Below are 20,685 nucleotides of genomic sequence, written 5' to 3' on the forward strand. Positions count from 1 at the left end.
GCACCAGTGTGCCGTGGTACCCAGGTGTGGCACTCCAGAAGGCCGTGCCCTCACACTGCCTGCAGAATGGGCCTTTATAGTAGAAACAGAGGGAGGCTGCTTTCTGCAGGTGTCACAGCAACACCCGTTACTGGAAAAGTTTACATGCAGGTAAATTTGTTTTCATCTCACGGTGAGAAAGAAGCCTCTCTCTTCTGGGGCTATCACCTTCCAGTGCTAGGCCCTCTTCACTGGAGACCCCCTCCCTGTCACAGCACAATGCGGGCCATAAAATGGTTTATGACCTGCAGGAGTGCTTATGTCTTTTCTCAGTGCTTCCTTTCCCCAGGAATGGGGCTGTTCCCAGGGGTGTCTGGTTTCCCACCGGCCATTCACCCAGCCCCACACTATTAAGCAGCAAGAACTGGTTTTGCAAAGTAAACTGATACTCTGTGGAGTATCCTCAACCAGCAAGGATGAGACAGTTTAATAAGCGCCTGACGACCTCTGAGGAGCAGAGTGTCCCTGGCTCCCCACCTTCTCCTCCCGCTTCCTCCTGGCTCCCGGACACCTGAGTGCCCAAGCCGAAAGAGGGAGGGGCTTTCTTGTTCTTGGTGCTGGGGAGAAGGCGTTGATCAAAGTAGTGTTGTTTGGTGGAAACAAAGACAGTCTTGCTTGGGGCGTCTGTTCATGGTCCCCTGAGATTCCTGGCTGGACCCCCCACTGCAGCATGGCCAGCCTGGGCTTTGGGCAGTCTCCTTGGGAGATGAGCCTTTCTGTGGAATGGATTGCCCTGGGCACTCCAGGCCTGGCAGAGCCAGAGTGCGAGGGGGTGACTCTCTTACCTTTGAGAAGCAGCTTCCCCAGCTCCAAGTCTGCGGATGGTGAGGAGAATAGGGCTCTATAAGAAAGCTGGAGGCTGCAGTGAGGCAGGAAGACCCTGGGCTGGAAGGTGCTGGGAAGGAGTGCACTGGAGCTCTGGGGTCCTTCAGCAGGATCTGGCTTTAAGAAGGGGCTTTGAGGGAGGCAGGAGCAACCCCAGCCTTGGAGGATGGAGGCAGGGACAGTGACTGACAGGCCCCTGCTTTGTGGCCTCCTGGGTCAGTGGGATGAGGGCGACGCCCAGGGCTTGACAGATTTCCGGGGCCTGTGACACTGGTTGTTAAAGAGGCACAATCAGATGACACCTGTGCCCTGAGAGGCCCTAGTCTTTATGTTGCAGGAGATAAAGCAGAGAATTTTAAAGCGGGTACATGGCCTGGGCTTGGAGTGTTCGCTTGAGTCTGTGCCAAATGTCCAAGAAGACAAGGTCGCCCCTCGAATTTTCTGTGGGAGGCCAGGTAGTCCTTGGGAGCATCTACACATGCCTGTACCTATTTCTTGGACTGAGGTCAGATTTAATTTCAGCCCCAGCTTTGGTGGTTGTGTATTTCCCCCTCCTCTCTGGGTTGTCTCTGCCTCACCTGCTGGATGGTGTCTGTAGGACCCATGTCCTATAGAACAAAGGGAAACAGGCTGAGCTGGAGAGATGGAACAGCTTTGTTAGGGACCTGACTTTGAAAAACCTTTCAGGGTCTGTTATTCCTGACAAGGCCAGTTTAGAGGCCAGATAAGCTGGGGAAAGATTGTGTTCTCATGTTTTGCATAATCTCCAAAGTGCTGTGTCATGGGGCCCGCCATGTTGACAGGGTCCCTAGAAACCACCTGGTCCAGGGAGTGGCAGATAGGTTTAATCTTGAGTTGATTGGTTGTGGCTGCCCAGAGGGCTGTGATGAGAAGGATTATGAAGCCTCCACTTTGAGGTTTGTGGAAAAGAGTGCTTCATCCATTAGTGATGTCTGCTGTGGGGCAGGAGGAGGTGGACAGTAGTGCTCCATGCACAGTGTTGGCTATGTCTCATCTTACAGATGAGAAAACCAAGGCCCAGAGAAATTGTGACTTGTCTCTGTATTTAATGGCAGGTCTGAAACGACAACCTAAGGCTACTGAGATCCAACCCAGTGCTCTTTCTACTGCCCTGACATTACAGAACCCATCCTAGTAGAGACACGAGACAAAGTGTGAAACAGTGAAGATAAGATGTTGGACTGGTCGTGATAAAATGGGCTGTTCAGAAAATACACCGTGGAAGGCATCAGGAAGGAGGCAGGGAGGTGGGCTCAGACTGGAGAGAGGAGTGAGCTGAGTCTCGCAGGAAAGGGCCGGATTGTTGTTGTTGTTGTTGTTGTTGTTGTTGTTTTTTGAGACAGAGTCTTGCTCTGTTGCCCTGGCTGGCACAATCTTGGCTCACCGCAACCTCTGCCTCCTGGGTTCAAGTGATTTTCCTGCCTCAGCCTCCCAAGTACCTGGAATTACACCATGCCCAGATAATTGTTGGTATTTTTAGTAGAGACGGGGTTTCACCAAGTTGGCCAGGGTGATCTCGAACTCCTGACCTCAAGTGATCCACCCAACTTGGCCTCCCAGAGTGCTGTGATTACAGGCATGAGCCACCGTGCCCAGCCAGAAGGCCCGGTTTGGATGGAAGACAGGTCGGCAGTCCCCTGCAGGGGCCACCTGGGGCAAAAAGTGATGCTGCCCTCTCTCTTCTTGGGTCGAGTTTTAAAGCATTTTTCTTCAGTAGCAGGAGGAGGATGCAACTTCGTGGGCATAGAGAATGTAGAGAAGATCACATCCTCAACCAAAAAAATTGCTCCCCAAGTTTGCAGGCTGGTTGGTCATATCTGCTGTGTCCCCAGTACCCTGCGCACGGGTTGTTTGAGATTTGGAGTTTGACCCCCGCATGGGCATATTTGAGGGGTCTGGTGGGTCACAGTCTCCTTCAGAGGACAAGCTAGGGGACAGGAGACTCAGACCCCACCAGGAAAGCCCCAGCACCTTTCAGTTCTGCCCACCCACAGGTGCTTCTCCGGGAGCCCCTGAGCGATGGAGGTAACCTTTCCCGTGATGGGACCAGTGGCTGTCAGTGGGTTAAACAGAGGGTGGACCGGGGCACACACTGCTTCACAGCCCTGTTTGTGGCTCATTTTTCTTGCAGGAAGGGGCATCAGTTTGGTATTTAGAAGAGTTGCTTAAATTTTTCCACCAGCAATGCTATTACACCGTTACCGGACTGGTGGACCACGTGGTCAGCCTTCAAAGTTCCCATTCTCCTTGGCTGGTGGTTAGTGGTTACAGTCACAGGAGGGAGGACTACAGGGAGGATACAGGGCGTGCAAATCACAAACGCTCCCTGGGGACTGCAGCTTCCACCAACACAGTTCTCTCTCCATGGTCTCCCCCGCCCCTTCCCTCTGTCCCTGCTTCTGGGCTGGCCTCCAAACACATACAGAGGCCTTCATTTTAAGAGGCACATAGGGGAAAATAAAAAACAACTTCAGAGCATGTAATTGTGATTATGTAAGAAAATGCCAATATTCTTTAGAGGCGCATTCTGATGGAGAAGTGGAATGACATGATGCTGGAGTTTGCTTTAAAATTCTTTCCCTTTCCAGCAAAGGGAAAAAAGATAGATGGAGCCAATCTCGCTTGTTGTTGAATTGGAGGGTATACAGGGGCTTATTGTACTGTCTGCTTTTATTTGCATTTGAGATTTTTCACAATAAAAATGTTTTTAAAGTGTATAGAATTCTAATGACAACTTTTTGGCTTGCGTGAAATTTTTGACGCTCTTCTAAAAACAGATTTACCTATTTAGAGATGCGGGCCTAACTCCTCCACCAGCACTTTGTTCTTGGGCCTTTGCTGCCGCCGTCTCCTAGCTGAACACTGGTGTGCTTTATGTAAGGTTTTCTGAAAAGCCGCAGTATGTCCAGCCACCCCAGATAGCCGAATCCTATTATTAACAGTTTTACAAAGGTTGTTTGTACTCTTGCATAAATAGTAATGTGAGTTTTGTTTTTACTAGACAAATATTGCTTGCGCATGTATGTGTGAAAACAAATATGAGGAAATGAATGAGGTGGGGGAGGGACCCTGACTGTCTCAGGACCCTGCTCCGGAAGCTGGAAAGGGAGACCCCTGCAAGGAGAAAGGACCTTCAGCGTGGAGGTGGTTCTCACGGTGGGCTTGCCCAGTTCCCGACAGTTTTGTCCCTTCTGATATCCCGTAGTGAGCCTGTATTCAGCCCCCAAACCCTTTGTCTTTAGTAAAATCTCATCCTAGTTTCAGGATAGACCCTTTTCCCGGTAACTAAACTTCTTGCGGGCAGACACAGCGTTTGTATTTCGCATTGCCTTCAAGCAAACCCAGTGGAAGTGGACAGTGAACCAGACATCCCAGCGGGAGGCCCGGGCCTGGGGTGTGGCTGCCAGGCCTGGCCGTGGAAGTCCATCACTGTGGGCTGTTCTGGGAGTGGTACTGACAGGCAGCAAGGAGAATGGGTGCTGGGGCGGAGTGGAAGGAGGCGAGCGGAGACTAGAGTTCCTCCCCCAGGCGGCATGGTCAGCGTCAGGCTTCTGCTCGTGTGATCCCCTGGAGGCACGTGAATCAGGCAGTAAACATGGAGTGAGAAACACCAGAGTAGAAGACCTTGCAACAGCACACACGTGGGCCCAGTTCCTAGCTGCCCCGGGTGGCCAGGGCCACATCCTGTACACGCTGATGTGGGAGTGTGTGCATTTCAGCCCCTGACCCTGAACTTGACCCTCTGGAGGTATCCATCTTGATGTGATCCTCTGATTGCAACCTCATCCTCTGCCTGTCAGAGCTGCCTCCCACTGTGGCGTCTTGCCCTGAGGCATGGAAGGCGTTGGTGCCAGGAGCTTGGGGTTCGAGTCAGGTTGGCTCGGGGGCAAGACCCAGCCCTTCCACACGTTAGTTTGCGATGCTAGGTCATAGTGCGTCTGTTTGCTTCCTGTCGAGGGACCAGTCACACGAGGGGTTGGAGAAGGGGTCAGAACTCTCGTGGACTCCAGTGTGTCACAAGGTTTTGCTGTTCTGCTTTTCATCAGCTGCTGGTGGGAGTGCAAATTGGTGTGGTCACTTTGGAAAAACTCTCTGGCACTAATGCCTACAGTTCTCCATCCACATTCCGTACTGTGGCCCAGCTGATTTCTCTCCTAAGGGTATCCCGGAGTAACTTCTGCACATGGATGCCGGGGACTTCACAGCCCTTCTGCGCACAATAACAGAAACCTGGAAGCCGCCCAGATGCCCATCAGTGGGAGAAGGGATGAATACACGAAGACACGATCACACAATGGAATATTATACAGCTGTCCAAACAAATTAACTGCAGCATAACTCAGTGATGTAGGTGGATTCTGGCAATGTCATAAATACCGGTGAAAATAGCATGTTCCCAACGATGACATCCAGCACCATGCCTTTTAAAAATAAAGTTAAAAGCAACTAAAATGACTGTACTCTCTAGGAAAATTTACAGATGCAATAAAACTGTGTAAAAAAGAGCATGGGAATGTGTACTTCTCATTCCGGTTTTGGTGTCTTGGGTGGGAGGAGGCGGCGGTGCGCTGGGGGTGCCATCTGGTTCACTGTAGGTTATTGTCAAGGCCCCAGCCTTTGTTTCGGCTGGTGGGTGTGCAGGTGGTTATTACATTGTGAAAAGTGACTAAGTGGAAGTGGGCCATGTGCAAACCAAAGATGAGTGTCCGAGCCAAGGACTGACATGAACAATTAACCCAGTTCGGGGCATGTCAGGCCCAGCGCTCTCCGCGGCCCCGAGCTGCTTTAGCTGAGGCTGTGATGGCCCGGCGTTCACTGGGGGAGGGGGTGGAGTCTGCTTTTCCAGTTACTCTTTCTCTTGTCACCCCCTGTCCCTCCAGCTCAGGCCTCCTCACTTCAAGATGGCCTGCTGGCTGTAGTGACCTCTGCCAGCTTGTGGCTCTGCACTTCCTCAACTACTGTTTCCTATCTGTGTCACACAATTAGTGCCTTGTTATATATGGCCTCACCCACTAATCATTTCCACATGTGCGTGTGTCTTTTAATGAGATGGTAATCTCCACAGAGCTAGAGGTCATGTTTTATCTCCTCTAATGTGGCAGATTTCTGCCCAATTCTGTGCCCGCTCTGCTCTTCTTCCTTAATTAAAGAACCCCGAGTCTCCCCTCAGCTAGTCATGGCCATGTGGCTGCATGACATGTATGGAGCACCCTCGCGTGCTCCTGGGAAGCCTTCCTAGAAGGAGGAGGCAGCGTGCCTCCCTTCCCCCTTCCTCCTTCCTGCTACATGTGCTGCAGCGTAGTGGCTGGAGGTCCAGTCCCCACAGAGGGGCAAGCAGAGACTGGTCCCTGACACTCGGCACTGGGGAGCTCACATAGCAGCTTTCGGCTGCCTGTCTCCTTAGAAACTTCAATCTTGTGTAAGTCACTATTTTTAAGGCCTTTGTTATTCACAGATGAACATCATTCTCGGGGTGCATCTTGTAACCCTCCCCACCGTGGTTCTTAGCACTCCTGGGTGCTTAATGATTATACTGTGAATCCTGTGGGTTAAAGAAGTCAGAACCATGAAGTGGCACCAAGGGGGACCGTCTGCATTTAGCAAGAGATCTGGACTCTCAAGAACTGACGGTGAGTCCCACAGTGCGTCCCATGCTCGGGTGACGGGGGTTATCCCTTCATCCCCTGAACTCCACTTGCTCGCTGGTTCAGGGAGTGAATGACCATACCTGCCAACATCAGAGCTAAGTGGCACAGATCGTCAGCCATTCAGCACCGTCACTCCGGCTCTCCTGGGAGAGAACTGTCATCTTCACGGCAGGCCTCAGTCTGGGAGCTCTGCTATGGAAGAGTAAGCTCATTTCTCAGCCTGCCACACAGGAATGGGTTGAAGGGCTCCCATGACACCCATGCCCTGTCCCTGGTGACTGATGCTGCCAGCCCTCAGTGGCCACTGCCACCCCCTCCTCCTGAGAAAAGCTCAGGGCAGACAGTCTGAGGTGGGATGAGCTTGTGTGTTCAGGTGAGGGTGCTTTTTCATGGCTTCTGTTTCTCTTTTTCTCCTTTCTTCAAGACCAGTGTCTCAGTGGACAGAGGGTGAGAGCCACTGTGTGGCCTTGGGAGAGGGCAGCATTGCTCGGGCGGGTGTGGAGTGGCTGGTCTGCCCACCCGGAGCAGTTATTCACGATGTCCTGGGGCCAGCCCCGCTTTCCCAGGTCTGAGCGGCCGGGGCTGTGGCAGTCACTTTGGAATATTCACCACAGGGCTTTGCAGTGAGCACCTCGGCAGAGCACCGCCGCTGGCCTGGGTGTCGTGGGCAGCTGGGGGCCAAGCCAACACTGGGCTTACCTGGGGGTGCATGGCCCCCATGGGAGGGCACCATCCAGGGGACTCCTGGGCCTCCCCACAGACAGCACCAGCCACTCTTCCGCATCTCTGCGCTCTGCCTCTGCTGCCGGGTCGGTCTCAGGATGCCCAGCTGCAGGCTTCCCGGCATTCCTTCTCACCTCTGCGTTCATGCAGGAAATGTTTGTTTAGCGCCTCCCTGTGCTACACCAGGGCTGTGTTCCCACCTGCAGGCTCTCCAGAGAGGGCGGTGGATAAAAACCCCTCGCGGCCTTGACTGTGGTTCCTGGAGGGCAGGGGTCCTTCCTATCTGCTTCCATTCACCGTCATGCCCTGGCTCCTAGCACATGCCTCGAGGGGACGGTGGCTCAGTAAATACTTGTTGGGGTGAGTGAATGAACACACGAGCGGATATAAAATCGAGACAGTCATGAGTGTGCAAAGCACAAAAGATGGCGACCAAGGTCGGGGAGCAGGAGCAGACAGCGCCCCCACCACCAGCCAGATATGCATATGCCCTGTGAGGAGCACCTGGGTGTTTCAGGAGGCTCAGGAGAGAAGCCTGGCCTGTGGTCATCGTCCTGTCCTGGGGGCAGCAGCGGGAGTGACCAGTGTGGCCTTTCCTGGCCACCACAGCCTAAAGGGTCCTCTCTACCTCCCAGCTCCTCACGTCTCCTCTGCGGACACGTTTGGGCCGCTGGCTGTTGGCTGACTGGGTTCAAGCCTCCTCTCCTGTGAACTCACGGGGCTGGGAGGTCTACGTTTGCAGCCCCAGCCTCGCCACTACTAGTCATGCGACCCCAGGGCACATCCTTATTGTCTGTATCTCAGTTTATTCCTCTGTGAAATGGGCACAGTTAAGGAACCTGCCCCACTGAACGCAAGACGATGCATGCTGGCTGGAAAGGGTCAGCCCAGAGGGAGACATTTGCCCCCCACTCGCCCTGAGGAGCCTCACACAGGGAAGGGGCTCCAGGCGTGGGCAGGGTTGAGTCTCCCCTTATCTCGTGGCTTGGACTAGAAGAGTCCACTTGCTGCCGAGGCAGGGCTGGCACAGACTGCCATCCTGCTTGGCTTGGGCATGGGAACAGCTGGTGAGGGTGCTTTTATTTGCCTGAAGTGTGGGCTCTCGGCTGGCCCTGCCGTGAAGCCAGAGCAGCTGGTCTGCCTCATGAGCAGGTGCCGGGGCGGGTCTGTGAGCCTGCCCTTCCCTTCTTCCCCAAAAACGCTCTTTGATTCCACTGCCCACCCCCCTCTTCCCCACCTCACCCACATCTGAAGAAAAGCTTCCCTACTTCAAGGAAAAGGGAAGGAAGAAAAAGCATCATTTGATTTAATTTAATTGTTTTTGGAGTCCTCAGGTCAGAGCCTCGCACGGCAGGGGGTCCAGTTGGTCTAATTGAAGGGCATTGTTTCTGTCCCAGTCCTTTAGATTCAGGCTGTTCACACAGCCTGTCTCTCTCCCTCCCACATGTGCACGCACGCGCGCACACACACACGCACGCACACGCCCACACACACACACATGCACGCTAACCCTGGGGCTGTGGCCCTTTATTAGCTCCTTTGACAAATGATGGTTGAGCCCTGCTGTGTGCCAGGCCCTAGAAGAGCCCTGGGGAGCGAGACTGCCCAGATCACCACCCTCAGGAGCCCACAGCCCAGGAGGGAGACTCGAAGAGCAAGGCTGGTTTAGCAGAGGAAACTCAGTCCACAGCTTCATAACTAGTGAAGGGAGCTCCTGGTGTTTTGTCCGCATCCCCTTGGCATGTTCTATACCACGTATGTGTTACAACGCCTGTCCCGTTGGGCTCCGTAAGGGAGTGTCCCCACATCTTCATTCCGGGCTCTGACAGGCACCATTGACCGATCTTGGCCCTCTTTGTCTCTGAGCCCGGATCTGGCCTCCAAATCCTGCTCAACACAGAACTCTAGGTAACCACTGCCAGTCCTCTGTGCCCGGGACCCAAGCTTAAACTACCACCAGCATCACAGTGAGTTACTTGTGTGACAGCTCCTTGTGCCTCCTGAGACTTCGGAACGAGCCTGACCGCAGAGACCACTGCGGACGCTGCCAGACTGTTGGAATGGCCTCAAAGGTCGGCTGGGCCACCCCTGGCTCTGTGCTCAGCAGGACTTCACTGCCTGTCTGGCTTCAACCCCTTGCCCCTGGCTGTTCCCTCTGCTGGGATTCTCCAGTTCTACCTGTCCGCCTGGCTCACACCCTCCCTACACTCGTGTTTTGCTCAGCTGAGGATTCATGGAGGGCCCTCTTTGACCACCTGTCTGTAAGAGCTTTGTTTTCTGTCACTTCCTCCTCTGTTCCTTTATTTTGCTTCTTAACACACACGTGACATATATTTACCTCTTTAGCGGTCTCATTTACTCCAATATCCCAAGCAATGAAAATACCTGTTGATCAAATGAACCTTGCATTAGCAGATACCTGGTGGACTTAACCCTGCTACTGCCTGCCAGTTAGGATTAGAGGTAGTAGACACAGTGTGTCTAGCCTAGCTCCTGGTTTATGCAGCATGCTGATTTATTGCTGATTTATTTAAAGAAAGTGTTCTTTGCACTGTAGATGGGGGAGAGTGCATTTAGTTGGAGGTCCCAAAGCCTCTGTTCTCACCAGACCCCTCTTCCCTGCAGTCAGTTCCACTTAGCCAGCAGCTGGCAGGCATGTGCTGTGGGCCACACTGTCCAGAGCCCTGGGGGCATTCAGAGGTGAGCATGTTCCAGCATCTGCCCCGGGGACCCTGAGGATCTCAGTTCCCTGTGTAGGACTTAGGTGGGGACATGAGAGAGGGGCCTGGGAGCTCTGATTGCTGAGGAAGTGACCATTGCCAGTGGAGGGGTTTGAGGAAGGCTTTGGGTAGGGAAGGCATTGGAGGCAAGTGTTGCCGGACAGAGGATTTTGTCGGGTGGAGGTGGGCAGGGGACCGGCTGGGCTGCCAGGTCACCTCCAACCCCTGCCCACCCCCCAACTTGGACAGCTGCCACAAAGTCAGTAACATCTTTTGAGATTTTCACTTCCTGCCAAGAGATTAGTCATTAGAAACTTGTCATTTCTGAACCTTCCTCCTCCCCGGCTTTTCAGTTGTGTCCCGATGTGCCCTCCCCCACTTTCCTGCTATAGAATATGTTCTTGGTGATAGAATGGAGAGTTTCTTGCTCTCTAGATGAAGTCTGATCTTGTGCCGCAAACTCCTGTAACAAAAAGTGACCGGTTTGCACGAAATGTCTGCTCCACTTCTGTTTCATCCAGAAAGCTTTTATGGAGGGGCGAATGGGGGCTAAGGAGGGGTAATTACAGTCTTACTTATCCATGCTGGAGAGTCATGGTTCCCGTGTGTGTAGAATTTCTCCTTCTGTTCATCCTTTGCCATTTGCCCAGCACGAGTTCTGCTCGGCCCAGGCAGATGGCACACTTGCTCCCGGGGCCAGACCTGCCCCTAGTGTTCTCAGTGTAGCATCCAAGCCAGCCCTTGTGAGTCCAGACCACCACTGGACCGGTATCATGTGTGTTTTTCTTGGCCCTCGTGAGGCCAGAGGAAGAAGAGAGAAGGTGGCCCGAGCAGATGTCCCGGCTGAGTTCTTCCTCCTTGGTCCTGAGCCCAGGGGCTGGGGAGGGTTTGTGTGTTCCTGGGGATCTCTAGAATGGACCCCCCCTCCTCACACACACAGGTTGCTGGGACCGTCTTTCTTTATGGGCTCACTGTGGTGACTGCGGCTTCCTGTGTTTGCCCCCTGCAGAGCTGCCCTGTGTTGAAGCAGGAGGGAGGACGGTGTGTCGCCCCTGAGCATGTTGAGAGCACAGTACCCAGCAAAAGCTGAAGGTGTAGGAAAGTCCTCAGGTTCAGCCAGCACCTCTGGGGGCCTGATTTCGTGCCAGGCACCGGCTTGATTGTCGCTAGGTTAAGTGATGTCTGCCTGCTCGGCCACCTGCCTTTCTGGCCACCTGGCAGGGGTTGACGCCGAGGCCTAGCAGCAACATCGTGGTGGGGCTGGCAGAGGGGACTCCAAAGCTGCTGCTGTCACTGTTTAGATATGTGCAGATGGGGCTGGGTCCAGACTCCCTGAACGGTGTTTCTGTGCACATCTGGTTCTCAGTTGTCCTTCGTCGTGGGACTGTAGCTGGAGACACAAGGTGGGGGCACCTTCTGTGTCTTCCTTTTCCTTTATTTTTCCTTTATTCCTAGCCCTCCTTACACTAACAACCGCCCCCGCCTCCACCCCCGCCCCCCATCTACCTGGATGGCACCTGCTCCTCGTTCTTTCCCATGTCAGCTTCCGGCCACCTCCTCCTTGGAGCTTTTCTGGATTCCCCACTCCTCTGCTCCCACTGCCCCCAGCTCAGGTGCCTGCCGTCCTTCTGTCAGGGTGCCAGACTTGCTGGTGGGATTTGCTGGTGGGATCAGGCTGTGAGCCCCCCAGGAGAGGGCCTGGCCCTGTAGCAAACACCCTGAGCACTCACTGCCCCCCATCCCACAGGCTTTGTCTTCCTTGTCTGTCTTCCTGGCTCTGAGGGCAGCAGTCTTGGCCTCATACTCTCCACCTCCCAACTGGCATGCCATCAGACACCCAGCAGATGCCCGGGAAATGTCGTGGCATAAATGAGAGAGGGAATGGCTGCCTTTCCTCAAGGAGCTCTCCCTGCCCTCCAGATGCCTGCCCTGGGACACTGGACAAAGGGGCCTAGTCACTCAGGAGTGCTGGTGCCCCTTGTGCTGGTGCCCTGAGGCCTGGGCTCAGGTTGGGGCATGGGGTAGGGGGCTGGCTGCCCCCACCGCCTGCCTTTCCCACCCTCACAGGTCCTGGCAGGTTGGGGTGGTCTGGCTGCCACCTACCGCTGGAGGTTCCTAGGTGCCCTTCACCATCCTGCTTGGACTTGCGCCTGGGATTGAGGCAGCATTGTCAGGCCACCGGGTGAGGGCTGCCAGGGTGTGGCTTGGCCCCAGCCCTGCCCTGGCATAGGTGCCTGCGGGCCTGGGTGGGTGAGCGGTGGCGTGGGACATGGGTCACTGTGTGGGCAGGCGCCACGTTCCCCTGGCCCAGCTACTTGCTGGGAGGAGGAAGGCCTTCTGCTGAGCTAGGGAGGGTGTGCCCAGGACAGATAGGTGCCCGCCCAGGAAATCAGCTAGAGCCACTCCTGACTGGAGGGTGCGGGAGGCAGTCTTGGTCCCGGTCTGTGACTCCACAGGCTCCTTGGGAGCAAGACCGTGGTCTTGGTCTGTGCTGTACTCCTGCCACTGCCGGCCTCTGTGCTCCTGCCACCGGTGGGTGAGGCCGGCTGGGCCTGGACAGCACATGGCTCCTCCCGTGGGACCCCTACACTCACTCTGGCTAGGGGGGTGGGGGGATCATGCCCGTCCCAGCCCACCCTGCATGCATACCGTAGTTGCCTCTGGCCACGCTTTCTCTACCCCTTTCTTGCTTATCCATGAGCAGAAATACTGACTTTTCCATCCATCAGCAGAAATACTGACTTTGCCAAGAAGCTTAAAAACAAACAAACAAACCAAAAAACAAACAAAAAGAACTCTACCACCACTAAGTCACAGTCATACGATCCCTCATGGCCATAAAATCAGGGCCCTTGTATCAACTCCGAGCCTGGAACACTGATGCTGTCATTTTAGCCAGGAGGGGTGGACTTTGGCACAGAGGACAGGGCAGCCCGGAACCGCTGCAGATGCTGTCCTGTGGGGACAGGGTCCTGCCCTTCATCCATAGCCTAATGCTGATATCCTTCTACCTACACACCTTAGGGCATGGCATGCCCTCAGCAGACACCACGGAGTGGATACAAGCTTCTTGGTGTGGCATAAGGAGCCCTAGGGCAGAGTCCAAGGTTTCCAGACCTGATTGTGGGGCTACAGTACTCTTGTCATTTTTTGCCCCGGGCCTCGGTTTCCTCACTCTATGGATAATCTTGATGGCTCTTTTGGTTTTTAAAATGTGGCTTCTCGGCACCCCTCTGCTGTTGGGGTCTGTATGCACGGATTCGTCCACCTGCTGACCCGCCTTCCCCTCCCCCACCCACCACACCTGTGGTTGCCGCGGCATCATTGCAGCCGGTTGTTCCTAAAGCCCAGCGCACAGACCGGGCTTGCATTCCTCTTGTAAAATGGTTCCTGAACTACTGTTTATGGGCAGAGGTTCTCTTCCAAGAAGTCGAATGCCGTGTCCTGCCCGTGTTTCTGGGGCTGCCCCCCACCCTTCTTTGGCTCAGGGGCTCAGAACAGGCCCTTCCTGGCATCAGATAAGACAAGTCTGCCCACAGAGCAATCCTGGGCATCACATAGCCCTAAAGGGAAGGTGGCAGGCGCTCCTGGGGGTGCTTGAAACGTCCTCTGGTTCCCTCCCTGCCGGGTTCCCTGAGTGCTTCTGGACACGTGGGCACTTGCCTGCCGGTGAGAGCTGGCAGCTGAGTTAAAGTTAACGCCATAAAGATGGGCTGTGCCTCCCTTGCCAGCAGCGTCTCCTTTTCCAGCCCCTGCCTTCCCCCTTCTGAAGGAGACCAAAGTCCTTTAGAGACTGGGGAGTCCTGATCCTGGTACAGATGAGGGTGTGGCTCAGAGAGGGACTGTCACTTGCCTGAGGCCACACAGCGGGTTATAGGCAGAGGCCGGAGTTAGAGGCTCTGCTCTCACGTGGTGGTGTTTTGAGTTTCCAGGTGCTCCCTGCCAGTGGTTGTCCTCCTCCTGGGGCAGCTCAGAGGAAATACTTGTTTTCCTTTCTGTGAACAATGAACTGGCTTATGTTTGTTTCTGTGAACGCAGCCACAAGGGCAGGCAGTTAGGAAGTGTTCTGTGGCAGGGGGTTTTCTGATGATGTGGTAAGCTCATCCGGGCCCAGTTGGTCGCTGGGTACTGAGACACGGGGTGGCCTTGTTGGGGGGTGGTGGCGCTCCTGGGCTTATGCAGATTGCAGTTGGTTTCAGGCCCTAGGGACTCCAGGATTAATCAAAATGAGGTGGAACAGATGGATTGAATCTATCAGTAGCTTTACATGACAGCCTCGTAACATAAAAGCACTTCATTGCCACTCATTTTGCCAGGACTCCCTGCTCCAAAGAGAGACCGGGTGGATAGGAGAGCCACTTGTGCAGATGGAGTTACAAGCGTGCGGGCCCGGGCTTTGTGCAGGCAGCGAGGACAAATCACTGCTGGGTGTTCCTCTCAGTGGCTATGTTAGAAAATGTGCTGTGTTCCAGAGGTAAAAAAGAAAAATAATAATAACGAATAAAAAATAAGAAAATTGGGGGCAGTGGCTCACACCTGTGATCCCAGCATTCTGGGAGGCTGAGGTGTGCGGATCACCTGAGGTCAAGAATTCAAGACCAGCCTGGCCGACAAAAAAAAAATAAATAAAGAAAGAAAAGAAAAGAAAGAAAATTGTGCTCCAGCTGTAGTTAGCAGCCAGAAAGTGTTGGTTTTGGGGTTAAGTCCCTGTTACCCTCCGATGGGGTGACACCGTGGCGGGTGTGATTGGCCGGGGTTGGGCGGCAGGCTGTGTCGTGAGTTCTTATTGAAGGTGTGGGGTGGGCTTGTGCTGTAGACAGTGCCCTGGCTTCCGGCATCAGGTGATGAAGACGGTGTCTATGGGGGAAGCTCTCCAGGCCCGAGATTCCAACCCTGGTCTTGCTCTGGACCCTGCTGGCAAACAATCAGCGACATTGTGCTGCGGCTGTTCCCTCACGCTGAAAATGCTCATAATTCTTGTCCTGGCCACCTCACATGAATGTCGGGGGAAGGAGGAGAAAGGAGATGGAACCTCCCCACTGTCTGGTGTTTCTGGTAACAAGAGCCTGAGGTTGGCTGGTTGCCAGTGCCAGGTCCTCAGGTGGTTTTTGTTTTGGCCATCAAGTTGTTGCGATGCATTCAGGGGCTGCCTCTGGCCAAATCCAGGAAGAGGTTGTGAGATGTGTCCTATGGAGAGTTAGTCAGTGGCATGAGCGTGGATGTTCCAACACCTGCATAGGAGATCTGTGGAGTATCCCTCCTGACTACAGGGTTCTCCTGGGGGCCCTCAGAAAGCATCCCTCCTGCCTGAAGCACAGTCAGCACCTGCCGTTTCTGGAAGGTTTACATCTGTGCAGGGTTTAGACATCCCTCCTAGAGCACTGGACTAGACATTGGGAACACTGGAATACATGTGAGGCTTTTCCTGCCTAAAGTCACTTCTCTAGTTTAGGAATTTAAAATTAATTTAGTTTTGCTTAGTTGGCTCATAAAACTATTGTATTTGGGATTTTACAGTTGGAAAGCATGGTATATTCAAACCAGCATTACCAGTTCACTTTGGAATGTTTTTAAAAATCTGTATTCAGTATTCCACTTACACAAGTTCTAATGGAAAATTCTAAAACAAATTTAAAGCTTTTTTTTTCCACTCTGAAATGTTTTTAACTTCTGCTAACAGCTGCAGGTTGTGAATCTTAAGGAATATGGTGTCAGATTTTCCAGGTTTCAAGGCACAGGAATTAGCAGAGAAACCACCCTCATTGCAGTGATAGAGCAGAACAGTCGGTTTCAGATCTTGGTTCCCGTGTCAACATGGAAGACGCAGAGAAGACACCTCTTCCACAAAAGAGGTTTTTAAAAATTGTGTACTCAATATATATTTTGAGGAACATTTTCTGATTTAATTTTCCCAACCGTCACTATTAGCAGCTTTTTGCCACTTCGGCGTGGGGAGTTGATTGACACGGCACAGGGTGGAAAGTGCCACAGAAGGGGGCTGATGAAGCATTAGGAGTTCGGGGGAGAAAAAAATCATCGAGCATCAGGTGGCTGCCTGGAGGAGGGGGCGTTTTAGCTGAGCTTTGGAGGGCGAGTAGGGTCTGGCAGGTGGTAGTCTGGTGGTGATGGGGCTGTGGGAGGAAGGGCACCCTTGTGGGAAACGCGGAGAGTGCAGATAGTTCAGTTTGATGCTCAGGGTAACCAAAGGGTTGACTTGCTGCCCACACTTAGCAGTTAATATATTTCCTGGCTCTGTCCTTCACGTGTCAGACTTCTAAGCATTCTCTACAGCCCAGCTCAGAAGCTGCCTCCCCTGGGAAGCCTTCCCAGACTTGCCTGGGCAGTTTGGCAGTACTCCCTGTGCTGTGCTGCCACTGTCTGCCTCCCTCCCAGCCAGGCCGAGAGTTCTCAGCTTTGCTGCAAGGTGTACACAGTGCGTGTCTTCTGAATATCTGAACCCCAGACCAGACTTAAAGGTGTAGAAAATGCCCTGGCTTTGGGCACCGGGGAAGACAGTGTCTAAAGGTATGCTGGGTGCACCTGCGAAACCGACGTCCTTCCTGCTCCTGCTGTTTCAGTCTTGACTGTGGCGTGTGTGGGTCAACAGCAGCATTCTTTGTGGTTTTGCTTTGGCTCTGTGGAAGGCTCTCTTTGCTGTGTGGACCATCTTGGTCTCCTTGGCAACCGTGAGCGTCACCTTCATCCTGGATGCCTGTGCCGTGCGTTCGTCTTAACTTTTCTGGGATTTCCCTCTGATTTACTCTGCATTAGCAGCTCCCATTCACAGCCACATGAGGGGCATCCCGTGAGCCTAAATGCTTGGCTTTCGGCAGCATTTATTCTTCCTTCCTGGTAAAATATCAAGCTGCGAGATTCAGTTTCATTTAGAAGGAGAAAAATAATTCTTCCCATTTCTTCGTGAAATCATTGTTCTTGGTCCAGCCATCCTATTGTTTCCAGTGGTTACTGAAGCTAACCTCTGCCATGTGCACAGAACGGTGTTTCCACCTAAATCCTTCCCAGGACAGTAACGTTTCTCCTACCTGCGGAGAAAATGACCTTTTTTGTTGGAGCAGGCACAGAGGTTGAGATGGCCCTGGCAGGATGTTAAGTCTTTTCAGGAGGCCCTTACTTTGCCTCAGGTGTTGAGCAGGCCTTTTCTGGGACCTCTGAGCCTCTGTCTTCACAGGGCTTGTATCCTGGGAGTCAGCCTTTTGCCCAGGACCCCTGTCCCCACCACTGGTTACAGGCCCCTTGGGTGCTCCTGGCTCCCATCCGTTCTTCCCAAGCGAGAGGCTTTGGTTCTCCTGATGAGAAGATGCTGGAAGGTGCAGCTTGCCTTTTGTGGGTATTTTTAAAAATGGCAATCTACTTCATTCCTTGTCTTGGATAGTTGGTGAATTGTCTCAGAGGAAAGAGTCGGTATAGATATATATCGATACAGATACATGGTTTTTTGTTTGTTTCTTGTTTTTTTTTATTTTTATGTTTTTTAGACCGTGTCTCGCTCTGTCACCAGGCTGGAATGCAGTGGCGTGATCTCGGCTCACTGCAGTCTCTGCATCCTGGGTTCAAGCAATTCTCCTGCCTCAGCCTCCCAAGTGGCTGGGATTACAGGCACATGCCACTGTGCCTGGCTAATTTTTTGTATTTTTAGTAGAGCTGGGGCTTCGCCTTGTTGGCCAGGCTGGTTTTGAACTTCTGACCTCAGATGACCCACCCGCCTCGGCCTCCCATAGTGCTTGGATTCCAGGTGTGAGCCACCGCACCCAGCCCTCTGTGTGTGTGTGTGTGTGTGTGTGTGTGTGTGTGTATTTTTTAAGTGGGTCTGTCATGTTCACAGCTGAAATACCTAGTAAATACATGCCTCTGATCAAATGGTCTCTGTGGAAACCTTTACAGAATATTTAGAAAATGCTGGGGAAACTGGCTCTTGCCCTAATCACTCTAATAAAGAAAATTCTGTCATTTTAGTGTAGTATATTTCCTTTGGGGTTTTGTTTTCTTTTTTCAATATCCATTTCCTACTGTACATATAATTATGCATCTTTTTACACCTTCGAGCACTCTTTGCTGCCTTCCTAAATGGGATGAGTGGCCATAGCGTCCCGAACCGTTCCCCAGCGTTAGTTTGCAGCAAGACTGTTAGAGTGCTGTTCTCTAATCTCACACCTCTTTCATGCTTCCGTTTCAAGTTTTGGGGAGGATTAGGGCCTTTAATAGTCTGTGGTTGACAGATTGCATAGTAGATGGTTGACTCAGAGTTGGGGTCTACATACTTGTTCTCAGAGTGGGGCTAAGGATGTCATTTAAGGTACTTGACCTGAGTTCATCTATTGCCAAACCAAGGGAGGAGGTCCCAAAAGAAAGCATGGACTCAGTTTAGGGCCTCCAAGACATTGAGCCCGAGGTGAACATGGTTGAGTGGATGCACTATTTCTAAGTCCCACATAGCGACTGGCTGAAAAGGAATGAGGTGGCCTGTCCCCCTAACAGTTTAATGGCCTCAACTGGACAAAACACAAAATGAGCTTCATCTACAAGCCCCAGGAGCCACACAGGGTCATGTGGGGCATGAGGGGCCACCATAGGTGGAGAAGGGAGGCGCTCAGGCCCCTTTCCTTGGGTCCTCCTAGCCCAGTCCCGTCCCGTCCCGTCCTGGTCCCTACCTGCTGCACGGGCTCCAGATATCTGTCTGCCACTCATTCCGTCCTTCTGTCCTTCTGCCTCTCGGGAGGGCAGAAGCTCCAGCAAAGTGAACCCTGCTTGGGAGGAGTGAGGTGTGAGGGAGTTGGAGGAGAGGAGGAGAACACTTAGGCCAGAGGGGACCATAGGGTGCCTGTGACCTCCTGGAGCCAGCAGTGACAAGTGCTTAGCGTCAGACCGTTGGCCTGGACGCTGGTCTTGTTTGCAGTGGCCCCACCATCCAGCGTGGGCATCACTCCCTAACGAGGCGCCTCTGTGATCTGATGTCATCCCCCCCCGTCAGAGCTTCATCGCCTGTGAAGCCTGGAATGGGACACCTGTATCCTGTGTTTTGGGGACAGTCCCGATTTCTCAGCAAGTACATTCATGTTTGTCCCCAGTGGGTTCTAATAGAATCAGCTTTCTCTTTGGTTCTGTTCTTAGAACTCTACACCTGTGACCTTGGAAAGCCAGTGCTATAGGCCTTGAGATGCAGCATGCTCTGGGCCACCCTGTTTGCTTCCTGTGGTCTGGGTCAGGAGCCGGGAATGGAGGCTTGTTGACACTGTGTGCAGACACAACTGCTGCCCCTGCCGTCTTCCTGCCGGGGTGACAGACTTCCGGAGGGGGTCCTGGCCCACCCCACCCCTCCCCCATGGGGTGACTAATAAGAGCCTAGATTTGAGGCCAGGGTGGTGTCAGGTGGGTGGGCCCTCTCCTCTTTTTACATTACAAAGTGCTTTTCAGCCTTGCTCTCTCCCAACCCGGAGGGACTCCGGTGGCCCCTGCAGTATCCAAAACACAAACGCACCTGCCTCTGACCCTTTGTTCGTTGACTTTTCTTTTGGTTTGTTTAAAGCATTTAATTGGCCGAGGAGTCATTCCAGGATGCAGTTGAAAAGCAGTGATGTTGTTGAAAAGCAAGTCATTTATGAAAAGCAAAATCTTATTTTATTTTATTTTATTTTTTTGAGACGGAGTCTCGCTCTGTGGCCCAGGCTGGAGTGCAGTGGCCGGATCTCAGCTCACTGCAAGCTCCGCCTCCCGGGTTTACGCCATTCTCCTGCCTCAGCCTCCCGAGTAGCTGGGACTATAGGCGCCCGCCACCTCGCCCGGCTAGTTTTTTGTATTTTTTAGTAAAGACGGGGTTTCACGGTGTTTGCCAGGATGGTCTCGATCTCCTGACCTCGTGATCCGCCCGTCTCGGCCTCCCAAAGTGCTGGGATTACAGGCTTGAGCCACCGCGCCCAGCCGCAAAATCTTATTTTAGGATCCAAAAGCAAACCTAAAGGAGAAGTGGGGAGGAGTGGAGAGGAGTGAGGGGGGAGTACAATCTACCCTGGATTGCGGTGCCGCACCCTTCCCTGGGAGGGCTGTGCCCCAAGCCTGACCCTCTTCCTCCCTGTCCATCAGATCACAAGGACCGGTGACAAGACAGAGGCCTCAGCGAGGCTGGTGTGGGTCCGTTGTCCCTCAGACTTGCCCTGGCACTTGTTTCTGCCATTGCAAAGGCCAGAGTGGCACAAGGAGGGCTCGCTGGCAAATTTGGGGCCTGTCCGGAGCATCACTGGACTTGCACTCTCCATCCTGGTGTGGTCCTGCCTCACGCGTGGCTGGCTGGGGTGTGACCAGGTGCCCTGGCAAGACAGCATCAGCTGCAGCCTCCAAGTGAGCGGCTTTCTGGCTTTCTGTTCTGATGCCATGGAGGAGGGTCCCCTCGTCAGCAGCCTCCTCACGTCCCTGCCAGACTGAGGGCCAGCCCAGAGGCGCCTCACCCCATCCCATTCCCCGCGGGGGAGGGCAAAGGTCTGGTGTTGGGGCCCGGTAGCCACCAGTCCCATGTGGCCTTCAGGGCCTGGAGATACCGCAGTGTGGCTGTGGAAATGAATTCTTTATTCTAGTTCATTTAAATTTGAAAACTGGTACTCAGTTCAGTTGTAGGAAAACTTTTAAATGTGTTTGGAACAATGTGGGCATACAAGTCTACTTTTTCTTTCTTAAAAACTTTTTTTATTATTTTTTCT

The 20,685-nt window shown here is 53.2% G+C and overlaps 1 protein-coding gene across 7 annotated transcripts in view; it reads left to right on the plus strand.

Annotated features, from left to right (window-relative positions):
• CCDC88C (coiled-coil domain containing 88C) overlaps positions 1-20,685 on the plus strand; it is a 147,753-nt gene that overhangs the window by 33,877 nt on the left and 93,191 nt on the right. The window contains exon 1 of one of the 7 annotated variants that reach the window (XM_031667902.1): positions 6,418-6,515. The exons of the other annotated variants lie outside the window; for them this stretch is intronic. The gene's annotated coding sequence lies outside the window, so the exon portion shown is untranslated. Of the gene's footprint in view, positions 1-6,417; positions 6,516-20,685 lie in introns of those variants that run through there. 7 annotated transcript variants of the gene reach the window in all.

The sequence above is a fragment of the Papio anubis genome, chromosome 7 (assembly GCF_008728515.1).
Source record: "Papio anubis isolate 15944 chromosome 7, Panubis1.0, whole genome shotgun sequence".
Taxonomy (NCBI): Eukaryota; Metazoa; Chordata; class Mammalia; order Primates; family Cercopithecidae; genus Papio; species Papio anubis.